Here is a 27,427-nt window from a genome sequence, read left to right on the forward strand (position 1 = left end):
CACACGACCTCCTCGGCACGGGCCCTGAGCCCAGATAGAGCTTGGGCTGGATCGTAAACTTCCCGAGCCCACAATATTATTTTGTAATGCAATTTTAAAGTTAGAAGTTAGTATTCTCAATTGCTTTAACGAATTTAGTTAATATGGTTTTATAATGCTACTATCTTGAAGTCCCTAACATCAACTGGCCCTTAGTTGTCTTGACTGGGTCATGTGCTATAAGATATTCGGTTCCTCATCCAAGGTCAGCAATGGAAGTTTGTGAGTTCTGTTAAACAAAGTGTTAATTCTATAGCACACTCGCTAGCTAGACATGCTAAATTTGTCAGTGATGATGTAATTTGCATACAGGATTCTCCTCTACGAGCTATGCAGAGACCTTTTTACTTTGATTCCATTCACAATAGCCATTGAATGAAAGTTGTTTCCCATTTCTAAAATAAAATAATATTTGGGCATACAAAAATTTGAACCAAAAAAAAAAAAAAAAAGATTAATCCAATGGCTCAAAAAACAATCTGGATAACTGAATTGAAGACGTTAAAAAAAAAAATTAAAAAGAAAAACCTAACAAGCCCCTCTTAAAATTAAAACCAAAAACAATCCACTATTTTTAATTAAACATAGATTATTATGTTTTAATATGTCAAATAAAATAAAATCATTAATTGTTTTACTTTTTTAGAAATATTTTTTGTATATATTCAGAATGAACTAGACAACTTTTCTATACTCATTAGAATTTAGAAAGATGATGCTCATTTTAAAAAATAAAAACTTTTTAATGCAAGCTTGTAGTTAATTATGATTGAGAGTTACAAGAAGATGATATAGAGACAACAAGTAATGGGTTTAAAAGTGAGATGGGGCTTTTTTTTTTTTTTTTGGGTTTAGTGAAATAATTTTTAAAAGTGAGATAGAGATAATGTCCAAATTTTTAGTTTATCTATGTATGTGAGAGTTGATAAAAGTCTGAAAGTCTAAAACTTAGGAACTTTTTAAAAAATAGTAAATTAATCTTTTAACCAGTTTGTGTTTTTAAATTTAATATTATTTAACTAAAAAATAGGGTTATTTTTTTTATTTTAAAATTTTGTATGTAGATATTTTAGTACGCAAAATGATGAAACTCAAACAGCGAATCCTGTTATTAATATTATAGATAACATACACATTCAAATTGATTCAACTCAGAAGAGATAATACATGATATATGAGCTAAAATAATTTTTTCAATATCTCCGCTAATCAACTCTATCTAAGTCAATGTTAACATCTTGTTTGTCATTTTGCAAAATTATTTCTTCATTGACATTTTTTTCATCATCAATAGTATTTACTATTCCTTTCCTCGCCTTTTATTCTAATAATTTTTCTTTGTATTTCTTCTTGGCAATCTAGCTTTTTATACTTATAACAACAATTAACAAAATAAAAAATAATTAAATTATCATTTAATACATTATTCATAGCATAAAAAAAATTGCGAATATGAAAATGAAGTGTCAAGTGTGCAATTCAAATTTTGTAGCAAAAAGATAAAAGGGAAAAAAAAAACTGATGGACATGTAATTTTATTGGATTCAATTAAGTAACACAATATATAATTTTTTTTTTAGAGAGTTTCAACCTATGGCATCTGCTCCTGATGATAGCTCTTTATCATCAGACCAAATAACCCAAAATTTTTTTGTTAAAAGCAAGTCTAACAACTCGTTTAAATCAAATAAAACCACAAATTTTAACAAAACTCATTTTTAACCTACCTGTCTATGTATCTTATGATACGTACGAATCAATGATACAATACAATTCCTACAATACGCAATATGATTCATACAATAAGTAGGTTTCATGAGCACTTTTGATATGCCTTTACAATACGAAACTTATTGTACACAACACGATACATATCGAATATTGTACGATATTGACAACTACGCTCAACTCTATGACATTGGCAATCTCTTCTTAGTGGTGTCAAAAAAGGTTGATGTTGGTGGGGGGTGGTTTGGTGGTTGGTTGTGATGGTGGCCAATTGTGGTGGCTAGTGGTTGAAGGTGGTGGTTGGACATTGATGACATCAGCTAAGGTTGGGGGTGGCGGAGGAACGATTGTGGTGGTGGTGGTGGTGGTGGTGGTTGGTGGCCGAAAGTGCTGGTTGGTCATTGATGACGTCGTCGAAGGTTGGTGGCGACTATAGTGGCTATGGTTGGTGGGGATGGTTTAGGTTTTTTTATTTATTTATTTTAAGAAACTAAAATAAGAAAAATGCTAAAAATTTGATTTGAATTTAATGGGTGTACATATGACAAGTTTTTATTAGTATAGTATAAAGTAGAGCAGAAAATATGGGAAAGAAGATTTGGATTCCACAACTTACCACTTTTTGTTGGGCTTTGTGGAGCCTAGTTATGTTTGATTTAGTTGACGACCTGATTAGACTCGAATAATGTTGCGTGGTTTTTAATAGGAGATTTTTTGAAGTTTAATCCATGGAGCAGAGGCTTGGTGATTAGGGTTTTGTTGTTGTTGTCATTCTTGAGGGACTAAAAAAACAAAACTGTAGCCGCACTTTGTAATTTTTCCCTGATAATAGTGAAATCCCTACAACTTCGTAGACGTAGGCAAATTGCCAAACCATGTAAATATTGTCTTGTGCATGTGATTTTTTTTTTTTTTTGGCATGTGTTTTCTCTATTTTTGTTTCTTACAGGTTGGGAATTTCGGGTTAATTCTCTACAATTGGTATCAGAGCCTAGGGTTAAGTTTGAGTGGGAGCAATGGTAGAGGAAGCAGGAAAGGCGTCAGGAATAGAAAAGTTTGATTGCACAGACTTCGCGTATTGGAGGATGTAGATTGAAGATTATCTCTATCGAAGGAAATTGCATCTACCTCTTTTAGGGACAAAACCTGAGACTATGAAGGCTGAGGAATGGGCTCTTCTTGACAGACAGGTATTGGGAGTTATTAGGTTAACTCTGTCTAGGTTTATTGTACACAATGTTGTAAAGGAGAAGACCACAGTAAATCTGATGAAGGCTTTGTCTGGTATGTATGAAAAGTCGTCGATAAACAACAAGGTGCATTTGATGAAGAAACTGTTCAATTTAAATATGGCAGAGAATGCATCAATAGCACAACATCTGAATGAATTTAACACTATCGCAAATCAATTGTCGTATGTAGAAATTGATTTTGATGATGAGATCCATGCGCTGATCATTTTGGCTTCTTTGCCAAACAGTTGGGTGGCAATGAGGATGTTAGTAAGCAATTCTACAGAAAAGGAAAAGCTGAAGTACAATGACATATGAGATTTAATTTTGGTTGAGGAGATTCGTAGAAGAGATGCAGGTGAAACCTCAGGATCTGGTTCTGTCTGGTGTGCTGTCGCAAGCAACTAAAAATAAAACCTATACTCCTAAAAATATATGTAGTAGTGCGAGTAAGGATTGTTCCCACGAAAAGTATCTACCCTAGTTTTATGCTACGTGAACAAGGAGGGGGGGGGGTGTTGAGTATAATGAAAAAAAATTTAAGAAAAAAAACAACTAAGGAACAATTCAAATTAAAGTATCGAATTCAATCAAAAGAACAAACCTTGATCTAAGTCAACATCCACCATTAGAATTTTACAACTGATCATCGATGCAAGTATATATCAATTCACACTTTGAATATTCACCGTTGGAACTATTTTCCTATCTCTCCTTAGGGTGTGTTTGCTTTAGGTGAAAATCACTTCCAGAAATGCTTTTCTGGAAATGCGGGTGTTTTGTTGGTCCGGAAAATAGAATTTTCCGGAAATTGATTTCCATTGACCGAAAAAAAAGGCTTTGACTACGGAAATCATTTTACACTTTCATTTTCACTTCAAAGTATTTCCGGAAAAAGAGAGAGAGAAAGAGAGAGAGAGAGAGAGAGAGAGAGAGAGAGAGAGAGAAGAGAGAGCCTAGATCGGAGAGAGAGAGGAAGAAAAGACTTCGCCGGCGACCACAGACAGAGTTCCAGTCTGACGATCGCACCGTGCCGCTCGTCGATCGCAGCACTGCGCCGCTCGATCGCAGCACCGCGCCGCTCGATCTCATCACTCGATCTCGCCTCCGATCTCGCCTCCGCTCCGATCTTGCCTCCGATCTCACCTCCGATCCGATCTCGCCTCCGATCTCGCCTCCGCACGATCTCGCCTTCTACTCCGCCATGCGATCTCAATTTGACCGGATTTGATGAATTTTTTTGCTGGGTTTTGTTTCTTTTGTGAATGAGTGTGGAATTGATTCATTATCCACATGTTTACAGCTGAGGAAGTGTATGGAAAATTGGGTGGCTTGGCTATGTAAAGCATTTTCTGTAAAAATGTTTGGACGAACCAAACACCGGAATTGATTTTCTGTAAAACAATTTCCAAGACAGCCACACAGCCTGAATACATTTCCTTTTTCGGAAATTAGCATTTCTGGAAAATATGTATTTTCCAGAAAACATTTTACAGGAACCAAACACACCCTTAGTCACAGTTAATTAGAAAACAAGCGTTCTAATAAATCCTAACTACTAAACAACCCAAGACAAGCACTAAAGGTTTAATCTAGTAACAGCATTAAGAATTAGAGAGATCGATGAAACTAAACAACACAAGTACAAGCGGTTGTATTTAATTTAGTCAAGCGTTCTTCCTAAGATCTAATAATTTCTGACATAGCAAATCATTAAATCTTAGTTGCTTCACAAGTTAGAGAGATCAAACAATTACGAATTTGATATCTAACCTAGCAGTAGATTGCAACGAATAACAAACTAGTAGGCCTCCTAGAAATTAAATGAGACAATCATGAAAATAGGCACGGAAGAACATTCGATATTCAAAGCATAAATTGAACAATAAAAAAAAATTAGATTTCACAGTTTTATTGATTCTGAGGCTTTAATTTCCTTTGACCAAGTATAAAAGTTTTAACCACGCAGGGCCATGATGAAAACTTGTAAGGTTGAATTTAATCAACCATCTTATTGGTTTTATTTCATGCCAAATTTGCTTGTAATTCAGCATTTAAAAACTCTGTATTTAGGTGGGAATCATGTAAGGGTAGTGTGTGAGAGAATGTGAAGAAAAGCTCAAGATTATGCACCCAATAAGGGACTCGAGACTGGATCTCATGGCTTGCTCGCGGCTTGCAAGTTGCCAAAGGATGCACACGAGTGAAGCATGCAGAAGAGCTGAACAGTCAAGCCAATTGGAGCACTACAGGACAAAAAGTCCAGTCTGGCCATTCAGTTAACTCGCAGCTTGGACTCGTGACTCAGTCAAGTCGCGAGACCAAGTCGCCAGTCCACTCTATTTGGGAAAAATTGACTCTTCATATTCCAAACACACACCAGTATAAATACCCCTCATACCCACGAAATGTAAAGAGCTTCCAAAAAGAATTTTGAGAGAAAAACCCTAGAGAAAAACAAGATTGAATCATCCACAATCTTCATCTTTTGATTCTCCAAATACCTCTACTCTCACCCTCTCCATTATTACATCCTTGAGAGGTATATTAGCCAAAATCTTTTCTCACTATACCCATATCTGTGAGAAGGCTTTTTGGTGCTTGGGAAGCAATTATGAATGAACCAATTGATATTGGTTGATGCGATGGGCTATAATGGAATCCGGTAAGCTAGAGAAGACAAAGGTTCAGCGTAACCTCATTGGAGTAAAAGTTTGGAGGGTTTAGGTACACTGGGTAGATTAGGCTTGAAGGGTCTTCTACTGTTGATGTATCCCAACTTGATTCTCTAGTGGATTATTGACTGTTTGGAGGGCGGCGGTGAGGTTTTACGCTGAGGGCTTTGATTTCCTCTTCGATAACACATCACTGTGTTGTCCTTGTGTTTGCATCTCTCTGCCCTTAATCTTTGCCATTTAATTTCTACTGTGAATGTGATTTTATTTGGTTTAGATTGTTTTTCAATTCTATTCTAAGCTTATGTTCATATTCTGCATATACATTGTTTGATAATAAGCTTGAATTTGTAATTTGTAATTTGAGGGTCTAAACGTTCAAAGTATTTTATACGCTATTTGAACATTCAAAACTGAAAGGAGAAAATTAGAGAAGAGAGGCGTGTGTGTCCAATTCTGATTTCTCCTCCCCCTTTTACACGTTAATTCCCCTTTTCCAAGCCTACAAAATCTCTTAAAAATATTCTGAGTAATAATATTCAAATCTGACTAATTGAGGAAAAATATTAAAATAAAAACAAAGTCCAAATATAACTAGGAAAGTGGTGTTTTTTAGCTGGAATTTTTGTGCATCAAATCTAGAAGCTTCCAAAAATAAACCGCATCAAATCTGTGTATTAGAATTGCAGGCAAAGTAACATTCCAAAACGTCAACAATGCAGGTGTAGCAACTTCAAGCCCGATTTAGACCTTAATGCAGCCTGTATCTCTCAAAACGTAAAACATGAAAGTTATAGATCTTTGTCTTGGTGTTCCATAGCATCTTGAATAATCTCAATCAGAGCTCGGATGAGAGAGTTATGCCCAGATTACGAAGCGATATCAAATCTGTCCAAAATTACCCAGTTAGCTACATTTTGCACTTAATGCCTCCATTTGCATCCTAAATCAAAATATAAGAATAATGAGTACATTTAGGCACCAAATAAATATAAAAAACTAAACATTAATGGAGAAAATTTTGACATTTTGCATTCTCATCACTACCCTAAACATTGAGACAATAGGCAAAGGTAATGACAGAAATTCAAATGGGGGCAGATCAAAATCTAGAAATTCTAATCGAAACATAAGTAAATCTAGATCAGGCCAACAAGTACAATGCTGGAACTGTGGGAACACAGGTCACTTTAGGAGGCAATACAAAAGTCCTAAGAAGAAGAATGAAGATGACTCTGCTAATGTTGTAATAGAAAAGGTACATGATGCATTACTTCTTGCAATAGACAGTCCACTTGATGATTGGATTTTGAACTCAGGAGTTTCGTTTCATACCACTCCACACCGAGAAATCATACAAAATTATGTTGCAGGTGATTTTAGTAAGGTATATTTGGCTAACGGTTCAGCCTTGCATGTTGTAGGTATGGGAGATGTCTGGATATTGTTACCCAATGGGTCTATTTGGTTACTGGAGAAGGTTCGACATATCCCTGACCTGAGGAGGAATCCGATTTATGTTAGACAACTTGATGATGAAGAACATGCAATACTATTTGTTGGTAGTACTTGGAAGGTTATAAAGGGAGTTAGGGTATTGGCTCGTGAAAAGAAAACCGGTACTCTATATATAACCTTAAGTCCAAGAGACACAATTGTTGTTGCTGATGCAAGTATTGATACAAGCCTATGGCATCACAAACTTGGTCACATGAGTGAGAAAGGAATGAAGATGCTGCTGTCAAAAGGAAAACTACCAGAATTGAAGTCCATTGATTTTGACATGTGTGAAAGCTGCATCTTAGGAAAGCAGAAAAATGTGAGCTTCTTGAAAACTGGTAGGACACCGAAGGCTGAAAAATTAAAGTTAGTACACACTAATTTGTGGGGGCCTTCTCCGATTGCATCCCTTGGAGGTTCAAGGTACTATATCACTTTCATTGATGATTCAAGCAGAAAGGTATGAGTTTATTTTCTGAAAAATAAATCTGATGTATTTGAAACTTTTAAGAAGTGGAAGGCCATGGTTAAGATAGAAACAGGTTTGAAAGTAAAATGTTTGAGGTCAAATAATGGAGGAGAGTACATAGATGGAGGGTTCAGTGAGTATTATGTTGCACAGGGAATTAGGATGGAGAAGACCATTCTTGGGACACCACAGCAGAATGGTGTGGCTGAGCGCATGAACAGAACTCTCAATGAGCGTGCTAGGAGTATGAGGTTGCAGGCTGGACTACCAAAAACTTTCTGGGCTGATACTGTTAGCACTGCAGCTTACCTGATAAACCGAGGACCATCAGTTCCCATGGAGTTCAGACTTCCTGATGAGATTTGGAGCGGTAAAGAGGTAAAGTTTTCATAATTAAAAGTTTTTGGTTGTGTTTCTTATGTTCATATTGATTCTGATGCTCGTAGTAAACTTGATGCAAAGTCTAAAATATGTTTTTTCATTGGCTATGATGATGAGAAATTTGGCGATAGATTATGGAATGAACAAAACAGGAAAATCATTAGAAGTAGAAATATGATATTTAATGAACAGGTTATGTACAAGGACAGGTTAACTATAGTGTTAGATGTTACAAAGATAGATAAAAAGAAATCTGAGTTTGTCAACTTAGATGAATTGACTGAAAGTACAGTCTAGAAAATGGGTGAAAGAGATAAGGAGAATGTAAATTCTCAGATAGATCAGAGTACACCTGTAACTGAAGTCCGCAGATCTTCCAGGAACATTAGACCTCCACAACGTTATTCATCCGCTCTAAATTATCTCCTGTTGACTACACAGAAGGAGGGCATTGACTACACAGAGATATTTTCTCCAGTTGTGAAGATGTCAACAATTAAACTAGTACTGGGAATGGTGGTTGCAGAAAATTTACATCTTGAGCAGTTAGATGTGAAGACAGCATTCCTTCATAGTGACTTGGAGGAAGACATTTACATGATTCAGTCACAAGGGTTCATTGTTCAAGGACAAGAGAATCTAGTCTACAAACTAAGAAAAAGCTTGTATGGCCTAAAACAAGCTCCTAGACAGTGGTACAAAAAATTTGACAGTTTTATGCATAGAATTGGATTCAAGAGATGTGAAACCGATCATTGTTGCTATGTTAAGTCTTTTGATAATTCTTACATCATATTACTGTTGTATGTGGATGATATACTTATTGCAGGGTCTAGCATTGAGGAGATTAATAATCTAAAGAAGCAATTGTCCAAATAGTTTGCAATGAAGGATTTGGGAGCTGCAAAGCAAATCCTTGGTATGAAAATCATTAGAGACAAGGTTAATGGTACATTGAAACTTTCACAATCAAAGTATGTGAAGAAAGTTCTCAGAAAGTTCAATATAAATGAAGCTAAACCAATGAGCACACCCTTGGGTAGTCATTTCAAACTAAGTAAAGAACAGTCACCAAAGACAGAAGAAGAAAGTGACCATATGTGAAAGGTGCCCTATACCTCAGCTATTGGCAGCTTGATGTATGCTATGGTGTGTACAAAGCCAGACATTGCATATGCAGTGGGAGTTGAGAGCAGATTCATGAGTAAGCCTGGAAAGCAGCATTGGGAGGCAGTCAAGTGGATTCTGAGATATCTGAAGGGTTTATCAGATACATGTCTTTGCTTCATAGGTGCAAGTTTAAAACTGCAGGGTTATGTAGATGCTGATTTTGTTGGTGATATTGATAGTAAAAAGAGTACTACTGGGTTTGTTTTTACTCTGGGTGGTACAACTATATCATGGGCTTCAAATCTACAAAAGATTGTTACTTTGTCTATTACAGAAGCTGAGTATGTTGCAGCAATTGAAGCTGGACAAGAGATGATTTGGCTACATGGTTTCTTAGATGAATTGGGTAAGAAGCAGGAGATGGGCGTTCTACATAGCGACAATCAGAGTGCAATCTTCCTTGCCAAAAATTCGGCTTTTCATTCAAAGTCAAAGCATATACAGACAAAATACCACTTTATGCGTAACCTTGTTAAAGATAAGCTGATAATACTTAAGAAAATTTGTGAATCTAAGAACCTGGTAGACATGTTCACTAAAGGTGTTACTATAGAGAAGCTGAAGCTGTGTGTAGCTTCAGTTGGTCTTCTAGCTTGAGGACAGGATGAGTTGCAAGGATGAGGGATTTTTTTTTTTTTTTTGGAGGATTGCAGTTGATGTTGGTGATTGAACTAGTCTTCAAGTGGAAGATTTGTTGGGCTTTGTGAAGCCTAGTTGTGTTTGATCTGATTAACGACTTGACTCGACTCAAATAATGTTGCGTGATTTTTAATGGGAGATTTTCTGAGACTTAGTTCATGGAGCGGAGGCTTAGGCTGATAGGCCTTAGCTAGAGCGCTCATGGACAAGCCTCCTGGGGGTCCAAGGGCAACGCCCCCGGGAAAATTTTTTTGGCCCGTTTTGTAGCACATTGTGAATCCTATGTGCAAGATGTAAAATTTTTTTTTTGGTGATTAGGGTTTTGTTGTAGTTGTCGTTCTTGAGAGACTGAAAAAAACTGTAGCCGCACTTTGTAATTTTTCCCTGATAATAGTGAAATCCTTGCAACTCCGTGGACGTAGGCAAATTGCCAAATCACGTAAATATTGTCTTGTGCATGTGATTGTTTTTCTTTGGCGTGTGTTTTCTCTATTTTTGTTTCTCACAAGTTGAGAATTTTGGGTTAATTCCCTACACTTTTATGTGACACAACTAAAGCACTACTTATTTGAGTTGTGGCCACTTTTGCCACAACTTATTCATGATTCACAACTCGCCCCCTAAATGAGTTGTTTTTATAACATTATTGATAACATATAACATATATTTGCTTTAACCCATTATGTGGCAATTAAAGAGACATTTCATATGTAGTTTTAGTGACAAAGTTTTTTTAATAAATCAATGACTTGTTAATTACCACATAACGGGTTGAAAAAGATAAATTCAAACATGTTTGGTGCCAAAATTTATCAAATATTTAACAGATATAAGAGCAAATTTTACAATAAAAAATAAAATTGTGAAAAATAAAGTTATGTCTCTATAACTATTAGATAAATTTTTTTTTAAGAGCATCATAGACTAATTCAAATACTTGGGAGGGGGGACGACTCTTATTTTTGTAGACTAAATTTTGAAAACATTAAAATAATTATATTTAAAAAAAAAATTCAAAATGGGGGGTGGCCCCCCACCCTTGAACATATAGCTCTGCCTCTGTTTGGTGCATTACATATTTTTTATTATTTAAATGTTAGAAACTTCCTTAGTATATACATTTGTAAAACAATGGACATGCCAGCATATCACACTTTGCATGTGTTGCAAGATGTACAAATTGAAAATCAACACGAAAAAAACCAAATCACCATTAAACATCTGGTGCATTACATATATTATCACTAAAAGTACACATTTTAAGAGACAGCTGATAGAATCCGTGCATGAAGATCCCCTTGTAATGTTGGGTATATCTCGCCATGAAGTCATCCACAAATTCTGCATAGGAAAGGAAAAGCAAGGAAGTTCGGAAGCTTATGTACAAAGGCAGCTCCCGGTGGCGTTCACGAAGGTGCTTTTTTTGGTGCTGCGTGCATGTCTCATTACTGGTGGAGTTGAAAGAATTTTGGTCATATTTTGATTGTCATATATTGAGTGCTTGGAATGATCGATTTTGGTTTAATTCTGTGCTCAATTCAATTCAAAGTGCAAAATTTTTCTTTGGGCAGAACTTTTGTTTGTAAATCATTGATCGAGACTATTGGAAAATAGAGGAAGAAAACGCAACCTAACTTCTTGAAAATAGACAAATAATAGATTTGTCATTATCCCACACCGTTTAAATTCAAGTAATTTGTTTTGTTTATATGTATTTGCAAAGCACATGTAGAGTGCCGAGCTTAGTAACGTAAGCTTGTAACCATATTGGGGCATTAAAGTAGTTGAAGGTATGATGGAACCAGTTAGGTGGGAGGAGAGGTGGCTGTTGGTCTGTCCCAAATGACAATAGGGTCATATGGCTCTAGTATATATAGGGAGTCCGTCTCAGCTTGCCCCTCGTCCTTGGGTTAAAGGGCACCCCCATCCATCAAGGGTGGGTAGCTCTCAATATCAACTTGATGGATATTGGATTGGGGGGTTTCCTCTCCCCACAGATCAATGGAAATTTACCACCTAAATCCTCGCAAGCTACCAAGTTGTTTCCCATACTAAACAACTACTTTTTTGAATTAAACTCAATGTTTTTTTTTTTTTTTTTTTTTTTTTTTTTTTTTTTTTTTATATTATAAGAGATTCAACTGTTTTTTTTTTTTTTTTTAATTATAAAAGATTTAACTGTTAATTATTTAACCTTAATTTATTTAGCTCACAAAACAACTAATTAATTTTTCTGTTTTTAAATTTAGCTCTTTTTTAATATATAAAATATAAAGAATTTTTTAATAATGGATTTTATAATGTTCTTCACCGTATAAAACATCTACTTGTTTATAATTTTTTGTATTTAGCTCAAAGATTTTTTTTTTTTTTTTTTTAAGAATTGATTTATCTCAAAGCTTTTTAAATACATAACTTTTTTTTTTCAGATGAAAGGTAATGGATATAAAATAAAAATATTTTATATTATATTATTTTGTAATGCAATTTTAAAGTTAGAAGTTAGTATTCTCAAATGCTTTAATGAATATAGTTATTATGGTTTTATAATGCTACTGTCTTGAAGTCCCTAACATCAACTGGCCCTTAGTTGTCTTGATTGGGTCATGTGTTGCAAGATGTTCCGTTCCTCATCTAAGGTCTGCAATGGAAGTCTGTGAATTATGTCAAACAAAGTGTTAATTCTGTGCACACTCACTAGCTAGACATGCTAAATTTGTCAGTGATGATGTAATTTGCATACAGGATTCTCTTCTACGTGCTATGGAGAGACCTTTTTACTTTGATTCCATTCACATTAGTCATTGAATTAAAGTTGTTTCCCATTTCTAAAATAAAATAATATTTGGGCATACAAAAATTTAAACAAAAAAAAAAAGATTAATCCAATGACTCAAAAAACATTCTGGATAACTTAATTGAAGACGTTAAAAAAATAAAAATAAAAAAACCTAAGAAGCCCCTCTTAAAATTAAAACCCAAAACAATCCACTCTTTTTTTAATTAAACATAGATTATTATGTTTTAATTTATCTAATCAAATCAAATCTTTAATTGTTTTACTTTTTTAGAAATAATTTTTGTATATATTTAGGATAAACTAGACCACTTTTCTATACTCATTAGAATTTAGGAATATGATGGTCATTTTAAAAAATAAAAATGCAAGCTTGTAGTTAATGGGTTTAAAAGTGAGGTGGGGCCTCTTCTTTTTTTTCTTTTTTTTGGGTTTAGTGAAATAATTTTTAAAAATGAGATAGAGATAATGTGCAAATTTTTAATTTATTTATGTACATAGAGTTGATAAAAGTTTGAAAGTCTAAAACTTAACAAATTTTTAAAAAATGGTAAATTAATTTTTTAACCAGTTTGTGTTTTTAAATTTAATATTATTTAACTAAAAAATAGGGTTATTTTTTAGAGTTTAAAAATTTGTGTGGCGATATTTTAGTACGCAAAATGATGAAACTCAAACATCGAATCCCGTTATTAATAATATAGATAACATACACATTCCAATTGATTAAACTCAGAAGAGATAATATATGATATATGAGCCAAAATAATTTTTCATTATCTTCGCTAATCAACTCTATCTAAGTCAATGTTAACATCATGTTCGTCATTTTGCAAAATTATTTCTTCATTGACATTTTTTTCATCATCAATATTTACTATTCCTTTTCTTGCCTTTTATTCTAATAATTTTTCCTTGTATTTCTTCTTGGCAATCTTTTTTTTTTTTTTTATACTTATAACAATAATTAACAAAATAAAAAAATAATTAAATTATCATTTAATACATTATTCATAGCATAAAAAAAATTGTGAATATGAAAATGAAGTGTTAAGTGTGCAATTCAAATTTTGCAGGAGAAAGATAAAATAAAATAATAAAAATAAATAAAACATAAAAACTAATGGACATGTATGTGTCTTATGATACGTACGAATCAACGATACAATACGTTTCCTACAATACACAAAACGATTCATACAATACGTAGGATTCATGAGCACTTTTGATATGCCTTTACAATACGACACTTTTTGTACACAACACAATACGTATCGAATATTGTACGATATTGACTGTCACGACCCAAATCCATGGAACATGAATTTAGATGCATGACTAACTTACTGAACTTATATAACTCACTAAACATAATTAATCCAAAATAAATTAAAACTCTAAGGAAACAATACTCTTAAAAACCTCTTACAAAAAAATCCAAACTCCACAAATTGGAAATAATCTCCACTATATAAAACATAAATTACAAAATAAAGGTAACTAAAATTTTATAAGTCTTCAAGAAAATACTGAAGTCACCTACAACTTCCACGCTCTACTTCGCACCTTACAAAACGATCCAAAGGTTCTGTATTCCCAACTACACTTTAATCTAAAAACAATAATTGATGGGGTGAGTCACACATCTAGTAAGTAATTATACAGAATACACAATGAAATAGAGTCAAGCAAAGCATGTGTATTTTGATTTTCACAAACTCATTCAGTGGTATCAAAAATAATTATTCCAAAACATATAATGAATCACTTAATACATATGTAATCACATCTTAAAAAAATTAGAAAACACATACATATAATTGATCAGAGCACAGTGTCACATATACACATCACATATTCTCACATACAATCCTGTGAGCGGATACCAACATCTAACCCTACTGCGGATACCAACATCTAACCCCTGCTAGTGAGGGATCAACACATACTCTCACATCCAATCCTGTGAACGGATTTACACATTTATCTGATCAATTCTTAAAACATTCATTTTGAGTCACATATCACAAAAAAAAATATATACAAAATAGAATAATTTTCTTAATATTAACAATTATTCCAAATATAAAGGCATAGCGAATATCACAATATCAAATTGAACATAAATCAAATTATGCTTGACTCTTTTAGGAAATGAATAAGAACTGAAGAGTTTATATAAATATTTTTACAATTCTTGAGTAAGTTTGAAAACCCAATTTGCTAAAAGAAATGTCTTAAATACCATTTGAAAAATAAGAATATGACTTTGAAATCACTTGGTTTTAAACAAACTTAAAGAACAAGAACCTTTTTAGAAAACTTACTTTGAAACTCAATTATTTTCGGAAAATAGTTTAGTTTAGTTTAGAAATCATCTTTTAAATGAGATTTGGACATTCAGAACGTCACTTTAAATTCAAAGTTTCTCTTTAAAACATTGTCTAAAAGTTGAAGTTTCTCTTTCAATGATATAACAATAATGCTTTCAATAAACCTTAGAAAACGTAAACTTTAAAACATAACTTTTGAAAACCTTTGACTTCTAAGAACCTAAAGAATAAAACTTGTGCATATTATGCATAATTACTTACAGCACTTGAATCCCTTTGAAAGTTCAGCCAAAACAACCTCCAAAAAGTCTCAAAACACTCTTAAATAAGACCTATATTCAATCATAGAAATTACTTACTATCCTCCACAAAATATAAAACTTATAGAAATATACAAATAGACTCACTAGGATTAAACTTTGCTGAACTAATAATACTTTTAACACTATAGTAAAGTTTCTCTAACCAATGATATTCTAACCAATAATATTCCCTTGTATTAATCGAAACTCATATTGCCATGAGGAAGGCAGTAGCCAAAATATCATTAACCTAGGATTTAATATAAAACCCCCCAAAAAAATGTTAATTCATCCTAACATATATAATCAAAGAAACGTGCAAAACTAAAAGGACCTAATATATACAAATCTAATAGAAGACCTGATGGCAATGTATACCTATTCTAGGGACCCACAGAGAACAAAGTGAGAACCATACTCCCACAAAAGCCAATTCCAAACTTTAATATATAACCTCAATGGTTTTAATAGAATAATCTCAATGAAACGGTGGCAGCATCATGGACTTATTATACTTTTTTTTTTTATATGTACAAAACCAAAGGAAGACTTAAGCCAAAATCACGGATTCTTGAAATTCCGTGGCTCAATCTAGGATTATTTATATATATATATATATATATATTTATATATATATATATATATATATCCTAATGAAAAAGTAATAGTCATGCCTTTGTTCATGGATACACAGCTGCAAATCTAACCGTAAAATATAAGTAGAATTTTAGGACCAAAATCAAACTTCTGAACAATCTAACATCACAACTGATTCCAAGATAATCTTATAAACTTTTAATTCTTTGTTTCTAATGGTGAGAAATCATACCTTGAACGATCTGATTGCCTTTTAAATTGTATGTGCTCTAACTCTAAGGAAAAAGACCTCTTAGCGTCCTTGATAAAAACCCTTCCTACGAAAACCCTAATTTATCTTTTCCTCCAACTTATATTTTAACACATCAGAGATGTGGGCTTGGTGGGGTAGTGGGCTGGAGTTTAAAATCCACTTGAGCTTATCTCTTTAGTCTCCAAGAAGCCCATAAAACATCTTCATCTTTAATAACAAAATTGTCTACTCCCATATTACATGTGCACACACATATAGTACCTTAACTCAATATTAAAAATTACAAGGTGCGGTGATAATCATAAAAACAAAATTGGGGTATTACATTAACAACTACGCTTCACTCTATGACATTGGCAATCTCTTCTTAGTGGTGTCAAAAAAGGTTGATGCTGGTTGTGGTGGTGGCCAGTTGTGGTGGCTAGTGGCTGAAGGTGGTGGTTGGACATTGATGACGTCAGCTAAGGTTGGGGGTGGCGGAGGAATGATTGTGGTGGTGGCGGCCAGTGGTGGTGGTTTGTGGTTGATGGCTGATGGGATGGTTTAGCTTTAAATTATGGTGGCTGGTGGTGGCTGGTGGTCGAAGGTGATGGTTGGTCATTGATGACGTTGTTGAAGGTTGGTGGCAGTGGCGACAGTAGTGGTGATGGTTGGTGGGGATGGTTTAGGCTTTTTTTATTTTTTTTAAGAAACTAAAATAGGAAAAATGCTAAAAATTTGATTTGAATTTAATGGGTGTATATATGACAAGTTTTTATTAGTAGAGTATAAAGTAAAGCTGAAAATATGGGAAAGAAGATTTGGATTCCACAACTTACCACTTTTGCCACAACTTATTATGTGACACAACTAAAGCAATACTTATTTGAGTTATGGCCAGTTTTGCCACAACTTATTCATGATTCACAACTCGCCCCGTAAATCTGTTGTTTTTATAACATTATTGATAACATATAACATATATTTGCTTTAACCCATTATGTGGTAATTAAAGAGACATTTCATATGTAATTTTAGTGACAAATTTTTTTTAATGAATTAGCAATGACTTGTTAATCACCACATAACGAGATGAAAAAGATAAATTCAAATATATTTGATGCCAAACTTTATCAAATATTTAATAAATATAAGAGCAAATTTTACAATAAGAAATAGAATTGTGAAAAATAAAGTTATGTCTCTATAACTATTAAACCAATTATTTTTTTTAAGAGCATCATGGACTAATTCAAATACTTGAGGGAAGGGGGGGGGGGGGGAAATCTTATTTTTGTAGACTAAATTTTGCAAACATTAAAATAATTATATTTTAAAAAATTCAAAATTGGGGGGCATGGCCCCCCATCCTTGAACATATAGCTCCGCCTATGTTTGGTAAATTACATATTTTTTATTATTTAAATATTAGTAACTTCCTTAGTATATACATTTGTAAAACAATGGACATGCCAGCATATCACACTTTGCATGTGTTGCAAGATGTACAAATTGAAAATCAACACAAAAAAAAAAAAACCAAAACACCATTAAACATCTGGTGCATTACATATATTATCACTAAAAGTACACATTTTAAGAGATAGCTGATAGAATCCATGCATGAAGATCCTCTTGTAGTGTTGGGTATCTCGCCATGAAGTCATCCACAAATTCAGCATAGGAAAGGAAAAGCAAGGAAGTTCGGAAGCTTATGTACAAAGGCAGCTCCCGGTAGCGTTCATGAAGGTGCTTTTTTTGGTGCTGCGTGCATGTCTCATTACCGGTGGAGTTGCAAGAATTTTGGTCATTTTTTGATTGTCATATATTGAGTTCTTGGAATGATCGATTTTGGTTTAATTCTGTGCTCAATTCAATTCAAAGTGCAAAATTCTTCTTTGGGCAGAACTTTTGTATTTGTAAATCATTGATCGAGACTGTCCGGAAAATAGAGGAAGAAAACGCAACCTAAATTCTTGACAATAGACATAATAATAGATTAGTCATTATCCCACACCGTTTAAATTCAAGTAATTTGTTTTGTTTATATGCATTTGCAAAACGCATGTAGAGTGCCGAGCTTAGTAACATAAGCTTGTAACCAAGTTGGGGCATTAAAGTAGTTGAATATATGATGGAACGAGCAAGGTGGGAGGAGAGGTGCCTGTTGGTCTATCCCAAATGACAATTAGGGTCTTGTCGCTCTCATGTATATAGGGAGCTTGTCTCAGCTTGCCCCTCGTCCTTGGGTTAAAGGGCACCCCCATCCACCAAGGGTGGGTAGCTCTCAATATCAAATTGATTAAAGCATATTGGATTGGGGGGTTTCCTCTCCCCACATTTCAATTTTGTTTTTTTTAATTATAAAAGATTTAACTGTTAATTATTTAAATTTAATTTATTTAGCTCAAAGATTTTTTTAACCCTGGAATTCTCAATACCTTTTTAAAAATCTAAAAGCAAATTAACTCAGCGCTCTTATTCTCTCACTGTTCTCGGACAAAACCACTAATTAATTTTTCTGTTTTTAAATTTTGCACTTTTTTAAAATATAAAATATAAAGAATTTATTTAATAATGGATTTTATACTGTTCTTCACCGTATAAAACATCTACTTGTTTAGAATTTTTTGTACTTAGCTCAAAGATTTTTTTTTTTTTTTTATAGAATTGATTTATCTCAAAGCTTTTCAAATATAGGATTTCTCATTGCTTTTTTTTTTTTTTTTTTTTTTGAGAGAGAGATTTCTCAATGCTTTTTAAATACATTTTTTTTTTTTTTTGAGAAGAAAGGTAATGGATATAAAATAAAAATATTTTATATTATATTATTTTGTAATGCAATTTTAAAGTTAGAAGTTAGTATTCCCAAATGCTTTAATGAATTTAATTAGTTAATATGGTTTCATAATGCTACTGTCTTGAAGTCCCTAACATCAATTGGCCCTTAGTTGTCTTGACTGGGTCATGTGTTGCGAGATGTTCGGTTCCCCATCCATGGTCTATGATGGAAGTCTATGAGTTCTGTCAAACAAAGTGTTAATTCTGTAGCACACTCATTAGCTAGACATGCTAAATTTGTCACTGATGATGTAATTTGCATATAGGATTCTCCTCTACGCGCTATGGAGAGACCTTTTTACTTTGATTCCATTCACATTAGTCAATGAATTTCCCATTTCTAAAATAAAATAATATTTGGGCATACAAAAATTTGAACCAAAAAAAAAAAAAAAGATTAATCCAATGGCTCAAAAAACAATTAGATAACTGAATTGAAGACGTTATTAAAAAATAAATTTTAAAAAAAAAAAAAAAAAAAAAAAACCTAAGAAGCCCTTCTTAAAATAGATTTTCTTTTAAAACCAAAAACAATCCACTCTTTTTTAATTAAACATAGATTATTGTGTTTTAATTTATCAAATAAAATAAAATCATTAATTGTTTTACTTTTTTAGAAATATTTTTTGTATATATTCAGAATAAACTAGACAACTTTTCTATACTCAATAGAATTTAGGAAGATGATGCTCATTTTAAAAATTAATAATGCAAGCTTTTAGTTAATTATGATTGAGAGTTACAAGAAGATGATATGGAGACAACAAGTAATGGGTTTAAAAGTGAGATGGGGCTTTTCTTTTTTTAATTTTTTTATTTTGGGTTTAGTGAAATAATTTTTAAAAGTGAGATAAAGATAATGTCCAAATTTTTAGTTTATTTATGTACGTGAGAGTTGATAAAATTTTGAAAGTGTAAAACTTAGGAACTTTTTAAAAAATACTCCATCCGTCCCATTTTGTTTGTCCTTTATTCCATCTTGGGATGTCCCAAAATATTGTCATGTTTCTAAAAATAAAAGTCACTAATTTACTAATATTCCTATTATACCCCTATTAATTTACTAATTCAATTTTTTGATAAATTTAATTTAGGGTAGTTTTGGAAACTTATACATTTTTAAAAGGTAGATAAGACAATAAATAATGTTCTCTTAAAAAGTTTGACTTTTCAAATTGGACAAACAAAGTGGAACGGAGGGAGTAGTAAATTAATCTTTTAACCGGTTTGGTTTTTAAATTTAATATTATTTAACTAAAAAATAGGGTTATTTTTTAGAGTTTCAAAATTTGTGTGAGGATATTTTAGTACGCAAAATGATGAAACTCAAACAGCAAATGCTGTTATTAATAGTATAGATTTTTTTTTTTTTGAAACTATAGTATAGATAATATACACATTCAAATTGATTAAACTCAGAAAAAGATAATACATGATATATGAGCCAAAATAATTTTTTCATTATCTCCGCTAATCAACTCTATCTAAGCCAATGTTAACATCATGTTCGTCATTTTGCAAAATTATTTCTTCACTGACATTTTTTTAATCATCAACAATATTTACTATTCCTTTTCTTACTTTTTATTCTAGTAATAATTTTATTTTATTTTTGTATTTCTTCTTTGCATTCTGTTTTACAAACTGACTCAGATTTCTTAAATTCTACACAACATCAAGAAATTCACTCCTTTAGCAAACTTAGAACATGTGTGGAGATACCGCAACAAGGTTTATATGCTTTTTAGAAGTACTAGTTGAGAAGAAAAGACTAAGCAGCCATAATTCAAGCTCTATTTCAAGAATTCTCAATGTACTATTTGAAACCCATCTGTGAATGGGAGATCCCAATCTTTTTATGCTGATATATGCCAGTTATCAATTACTAGAACTTCATGAATCTGGATAGGTAAAAAGGCCTTATACACAGAACTTAATAATTACATACCATATCGATACCATAACCAACAAAAAATGTCATAATCAGTGCACAAAGCTCCCATTTTTGCATGGTCTAAGAGATGATTGGTAGGCAACCTTATTGATTTGGACCCAAAACCACAATCTATCACCATATGATGCCATAAATGATACACAAAAAATGAGCTAACAGTACCACAACAACATTTCAAAGGTTAAGACCACTAGCTAAAACTTTTCCTACAAGCCTCCTCACCTGCCATTCCAGAAAGAAGCATGTGGACCACAATAACCATGACCCCCTCCAAATTTGTACGGGTCAGGATAAAAAGGCAGCCCATGTAGCATTGGAGGTGGCGGCGGGTGTGGCGGCGGAGGTGGTGCATAGTAAGCATCCGGTGGCGGATGGTAAGCTTGTGGTGCATAAGAGTGAACTTCTTGTGGCCCAAAAAGAGGTTCCTCCGAGTGATTGAGCAATTCAAGAGATGGGTAGTGAACTTTTTCTAATGTGGGATAATGAATCTCATTCTCATGTGAATACTGTTGCTGATGATCATGAATTATTGGAAAGCCAGTTATGTTACTTCCACAACTAGTCCCATTATTCTTTCCCTTTCCATTTACCTTGTAAGAGAAGCTCAATACGCCATTGGGTTTACCTTCATAACTCCGAACCTGGTAGTTCACGAACCGGACAACACCGTTGGATTCTTCGACGAGATCCTTGAGGGGCACATGGACTTCACCGATGTCCTTGTCTCCGAACATGACACCTAGGTGGCGCAGATCAAAATGAATAAACACATGATCACAATCCTCGACCGAAACCTGGTGCAAATCAAAGCGCATCTCGTGGTTCCATTCAGGATCCCCATCGCCTTCTCTGACAGTGGGAGTTCTCTCTTGCTGATTGGGCCCCAGTTTTTTGTTGGGATCATAGCTGACAAGTGAGACAAGTGGAAGAAATTGAAACCTCTCACATCTTTGCAGGACATCAGTTTGAGTTCCATGGACTGTGATTCCATGATGATCCTTATTGCCCTTTAGTAATGATTTTATTTTATCTCTGGAATTTCTAGTACAGACCGCACAAAATGAACCTATGACTATGCTAGGAGTAAAGTCGTGTGGGAAATAACGTGTATATGTACATACCATAAAGTTTAAGATTTTTCTTTTTCATTCTAGTTAAAGAATATATAATTATTTTTCTCTTTTATTTTTATTTAATTATTGAAAATTGATAGTTATTAATTATTTTATTATAATTATATTTGTACATGGAAACTATTTATTTTATCATTTGAAAAAATACGGTTATCTAGGATTTTACTTGAAGGTTTAAATGTAGAATTCAATTTAATTTTAATTAAAAATGTATTACAATTATGACTTGTAAAATTATGAGGCTTCAAAATTTATGCGGCACAATATTATAAGGTCAACTAAAAATGAAAGTTCTTCAATTTTATATATTTTTAAGGTCAACCAAATTAAAGTAGAAGCTCTTCAATTATATATATATATATATATATATATATAGAGAGAGAGAGAGAGAGAGAGAGAGAGAGAGAGAGAGAGAGAGAGAGAGAGAGAGAGAGAGGTCAGTAACCTGTGCAATGCACAAATAAGATTAACAAAATATGATTTTTTTTTTTAATCTCTTTTATTTATTTTTTGTCTAATTATGAAATTTGATAATATGGTAATCATTATTAGGTATTTATTATTTATATTATTTTAAGTAGATAGTGAGGAGAGAGGGGGGAGCAATCACGAACATAGGACACCATAATTATGGTAATTATTATTAAGTTTACAAAATATGATTTTCTTATTTCTCTAAAAAAATATATGAAATTTGATAATTATTAACTTCAATATTTATTAATTATATTTGTATACGGAATTGTGAACTATCTATTCTACAATTAAAAAAAAAAAAATGATGTGTCAATACTTTAATGGAGGTTTAATTTAGAATAAAATTTAAAATCAATTAAAAATTTATTAGAATAATGACACGTAAAATAGTGAAGCATCAAAATGTTATGTGGCACTTTATGTATGGGTTACCGACTAGTAATCTATATTAATAAAATTGAAGAACATTTATTTTTGTTTTACCTTGTAATCTTGTGTCATATTATATCATATCATCATATATTATTATATAAAAGTCAGGCTTAGAAACCATAGTTGTGCCAAATGACTTCACCAAATCACAACAATATTTTAGATAAAAACAATTTTTTAGATAAAGACAACAACTTATTTGCTCTTATCAATTTCTTTAGATAAAATAACAATTAGTGTTTTAACAAAACATTCAACATTCATCTAAGTTTCAGTTAATAGAAACAACAACTTATTTATTCTTATCAGTTTCTTTAGATAAAATAGCAATAAGTGTTTTAACAAAACATACAACACGCATTTTAGATAAAATAACAATAAGTGTTTTAACAAAACATACAACATGCATCTAGGTTTTAGTTGATAGAAACAATAAATTATTTGTTCTTATTAGTTTCTTTAAATAAAGTAACAATAAATGTTTTAACAAAACATGCAACTAAAAATCTATTATCAAAAATCTAGTAACAATAAATGATATGATTATATCATATCATCATATATTCCAACTAAAAATCTATTATCAAAATTTAAGAACTTATATATATTCACCAATGGTCTTTCCATAGAATCCTTCTTGCACCTCACGTTTTTGTTTTTTTTTTTTTTTTTTCGTTTTTTTCAAGTTGCAACCTACGCATCTATATTTGTATATGATAGTTTTGATTAAATAAATTCATCTTACTTATTGTTATTTGTTTCTAAATTTTCATATATGGATATTATGTTAAAGGAAGTCTACTATAAAGAAGCAAAACAAAGGACACCCATTTAAGTTCTTGATTTCTCTTAGGTAAGATTTTTATTTTAAAATTCTATTTTTGCTTTGTGTTAATTTCTTAGTATGCAAAATTCCTCACATATTTCTTCGAAAGTCTAACTAAATTCAATTTAGAATTCCTCCTATATCATTTTAGATCATAGATAATATTTGGGTAAATTAGATTTATCGGTCCAAATTCCTATGTAAGTCTATCTTTACTTAACTTCTTTTTCATTTTTTTTTTAAGTTCAGAAATTTGGATTATTTTTTCATGCATAATATATCAATAAATATATTCTTAAAGGCTAAAGCTCAATATAATTAGAGACATTACTCAAAATTTATAAGTTAGGGTATTAACCATTTGAATAATATTAACACTAAAATAGATGATTTAATTGTCTGTTTGGAAACAACTTATTTAGCTGAAACTGAAAACGTTTCGCTGAAAGCACTGTAAATAAAACTAAAAGGTAGCTAAAATAATACAATGACACCTATGAATAGTACCAAAAAGTGCAATGGGACCCATGAATAGAAGCAAAAATAAGCTGAATAGTAAAAAAAACTGGCTTTTAAAGCCAATGCCAAACACACACTAAGGGTCTGTTTGGATAGAACTTATTTTGCTGAAACTGAAAACTGAAAACTGAAAACACTGTAATAAAATAATTTTTAAACGTGTAAATAGTAATGTGAGACCCATTTTTAATGAAGAAATTAATAAAAAATGAAATTTGTGGGTCCGTGAACAGTGCATCCGTACACTGTTCACAGAAGAACGGTCAAAAATTGCGGCTACTGTTGCATGAATAGTAGCCGCTTGTGGGAAAAACGCTTGAAAAAAAAAAAAAAAACGCAGAAACGCAACTCAGCAAAAACGCAACGCTATCGAAACATTACCTAAGTATCAAAATAAGACTTAAAAATGAAATTTCTTTTAGGTGTACAAATATTATTGATTTTTTAATTTTAAATTTGGAATTAATTATTTTAGGATAACCTTATTTATGCAAGTATTGGAAAAGATTTAACTGCTTGAGTTCAAATCGCCCTCTTCATTAATAAATAAGGAATTATAAAAAAAATATAATTAGAAATGTTTTTATTGATAATTTTAATTAGAGATATTAAATATAAGGACAAATATGCAAAATTTTGCATGTTATATAATAATAATCATTCATTTAGTTAGAAACAAGTTCTAAAATTATGTAATAATAACTCATTTAGTTATTATTCTCAAAAAAAAAAAAAAAAATTCATGATTAAAGCTGTGCAACACAAAAGACTTTCACTAGTAAAATAAAATAAACGTGTGTAAGTGGGTTGGTGGAAGAGTATTCCCATTTTGTAGGCAATGTTTTTTCAAGTTTAACTAAAATTTAAGATTTTTTAAATTAATAATTTTACATGTCTAACTCTAATATCTATACTTTCTAAACATGTAAATTTGATGGTATTTTAGGCATATAAAAGTAGGAATTCAAATAGAGAAAGCCCCTTAAATAGTATGAGAAATAGAGAGTGTAATTAAGTGTGTGTGTGTGTGTATGTGTGTTTAACAGTTAGTATGTGTAGGGACACAATTCGTAACGACCCACACATGATTGTGGGCTCATACGTGAAGGGCCCAAACAATACAATTTGTAGAGCGTGGGGTTGAAATGCTAGGCCTTGGCTACCGGACAGCGGTTTAGTCATGGTTTTTATGGAAGCTTATATGAGGGTGGACTTGGCTTAACTAGCTAAGCCTTCCGTCGGTGCGGCTTGTAGGGTTTAAGTCCTTGGACCACGTCCGAGGAGCGTAGTATTCTTCCCCTTCTCCCTTTTGTAGGATTTCTCTTTTTTTTGGGATCCCCCTCCCCCTTGGCTCTCTTTCCCTTTTATACTAGTGTTTACTTCCATTTCAGTGTCCACGTGTAAGTTTCACTTTCTGGGGTATAGACCTGTCCTATCAATCCATACATAGAGTGGTTGGGGGTGGTTGGAAAAGTTAAATAACATAGTCTGGAGTATGGACCTGTCAGATGCAGGGTTCTATACTACGGTGTTGGCAGCTTTCTCCCTTGTCCTGCCCCTGTACTGAGTTTGTCCTTTTCTTCAGGCGTTTTATGAGGTGCCGAGCATAAGATCGTCCTAAGCCATATATTTGGGCCTTTTTTGGATTTTTACTTCGCGTCCTCGGAAATTATTCTCCTTGGCTTGGATCTTGGGCCCTATTATTAAGTGGGTCAGGACCACAAATTCTTGGGCCCCACAGTATGTTTCTTAAAAAAAAAAAAAAAAAAAGGAAATAGAGATACTTAAGATGAAAAACTGATGAGTTATTTTTAATTAGTTTTTTTTTTTTTTTTTTTTTTTAGAATACTTAATTTGTTTATATTTGAACTAGTACAAAAGAACAATGTGACTATGAGAATTCCTAATGTAGGGGTAGGGGATATGTCTAAAGAAGAAACAGTGGACTATTTACAATTTTACATCACTCTTTAGAGCATTCACAATAGGAAAACCAAAAAAAAATAATAATAAAAATATATAGTTTTTAACAATTCAAACACTACTTTATTATTTTAACACCCCACTTTATAATACACCTAATATCAAATGTTTTATTTTAATATTTAACACATTAAAATAATATAAACAACATAATAAAATAATATATTCAACACAATAAATAACAATCACAACCATTAACACATTAAAATATATATATTTTTTTTAAACCACACATTTTTTTAAAAAAAAAATTATTTTAAAGTTTTAAGCTACAATGAGCTGCTATCTATAGCAGCCCATTGTAGCTAATACTCAAATGTTTTTTAGTTTACTCCCTTATTGTACAATACATTTTGAGAGTATTGGACCTAGTTGCTTACCTTATTGGGGATGCTCTTACATGTTTATTACACAAATAAGTTGGAGCCCATTACTGCCTTGGCCAATTAAGTCGGTTTGGGGTATATGTGGTATTCGACGACTCAAACCTTTGTTATTATATATTTTTCCCACAAAGTTTTAAGCAACCAAGTTGATCATTTAATGTGATTTGAGAAGTGAAACCAGACTAATGTTGGATTATATAGACCCTATAAGAAGTTTCTTAGTTGCTTTGATTCTTCACATATAAATGTTTTCTATAAAAGTTTAAAGTGATTAAAAAAAATATGAATATTTTTATGGTGGATTTCAAATATTTACATTATTCATTCAAAAGATTGAGTTTAATGATGCACTAATTTGTTGTAAATTGAGGGTTTTTAAAATAAAACCAGCCTTTGAGCATGCACGTGTTTAGAGGCTCCTCAATTTTGCTTCTAAGAGTTAATGATTTACATTCATTATAATTCAAAATTACAAAATAATTCTCATCACACATAGGTATGTTTTTTGGATTGAAAATGTAGTAATTCTGAATTATGATAAATGTAAATCACTAACCCTTAGAAGCAAAATAGATGAGCCTCTAAGCATGCGCATGCTCAAAGGCTGATTTTATTTTATAAACCCTCAATTTACAACAAATTAGTGCATCATTAAACCCAATCTCTTGAATGAATAATGTAAATATCTGGAATCCACCATAAAAACATTAGTTGGTTTCATTTCTCAAATCAAACTAAATAATCAAATTGGTTGCTTAAAACTTTGTGGGCAAAATATATAA

The 27,427-nt window shown here is 32.3% G+C and overlaps 1 pseudogene; it reads right to left on the minus strand.

Annotated features, from left to right (window-relative positions):
* Window positions 1–20,841: 20,841 nt before the first annotated feature.
* On the minus strand, window positions 20,842–21,983 carry LOC126714463 (protein SRC2 homolog; annotated as a pseudogene).
* Between the last annotated feature and the right edge of the window lie 5,444 nt (window positions 21,984–27,427).

The sequence above is a fragment of the Quercus robur genome, chromosome 2, assembly GCF_932294415.1.
Source record: "Quercus robur chromosome 2, dhQueRobu3.1, whole genome shotgun sequence".
In the NCBI taxonomy this organism is placed as follows: Eukaryota; Viridiplantae; Streptophyta; class Magnoliopsida; order Fagales; family Fagaceae; genus Quercus; species Quercus robur.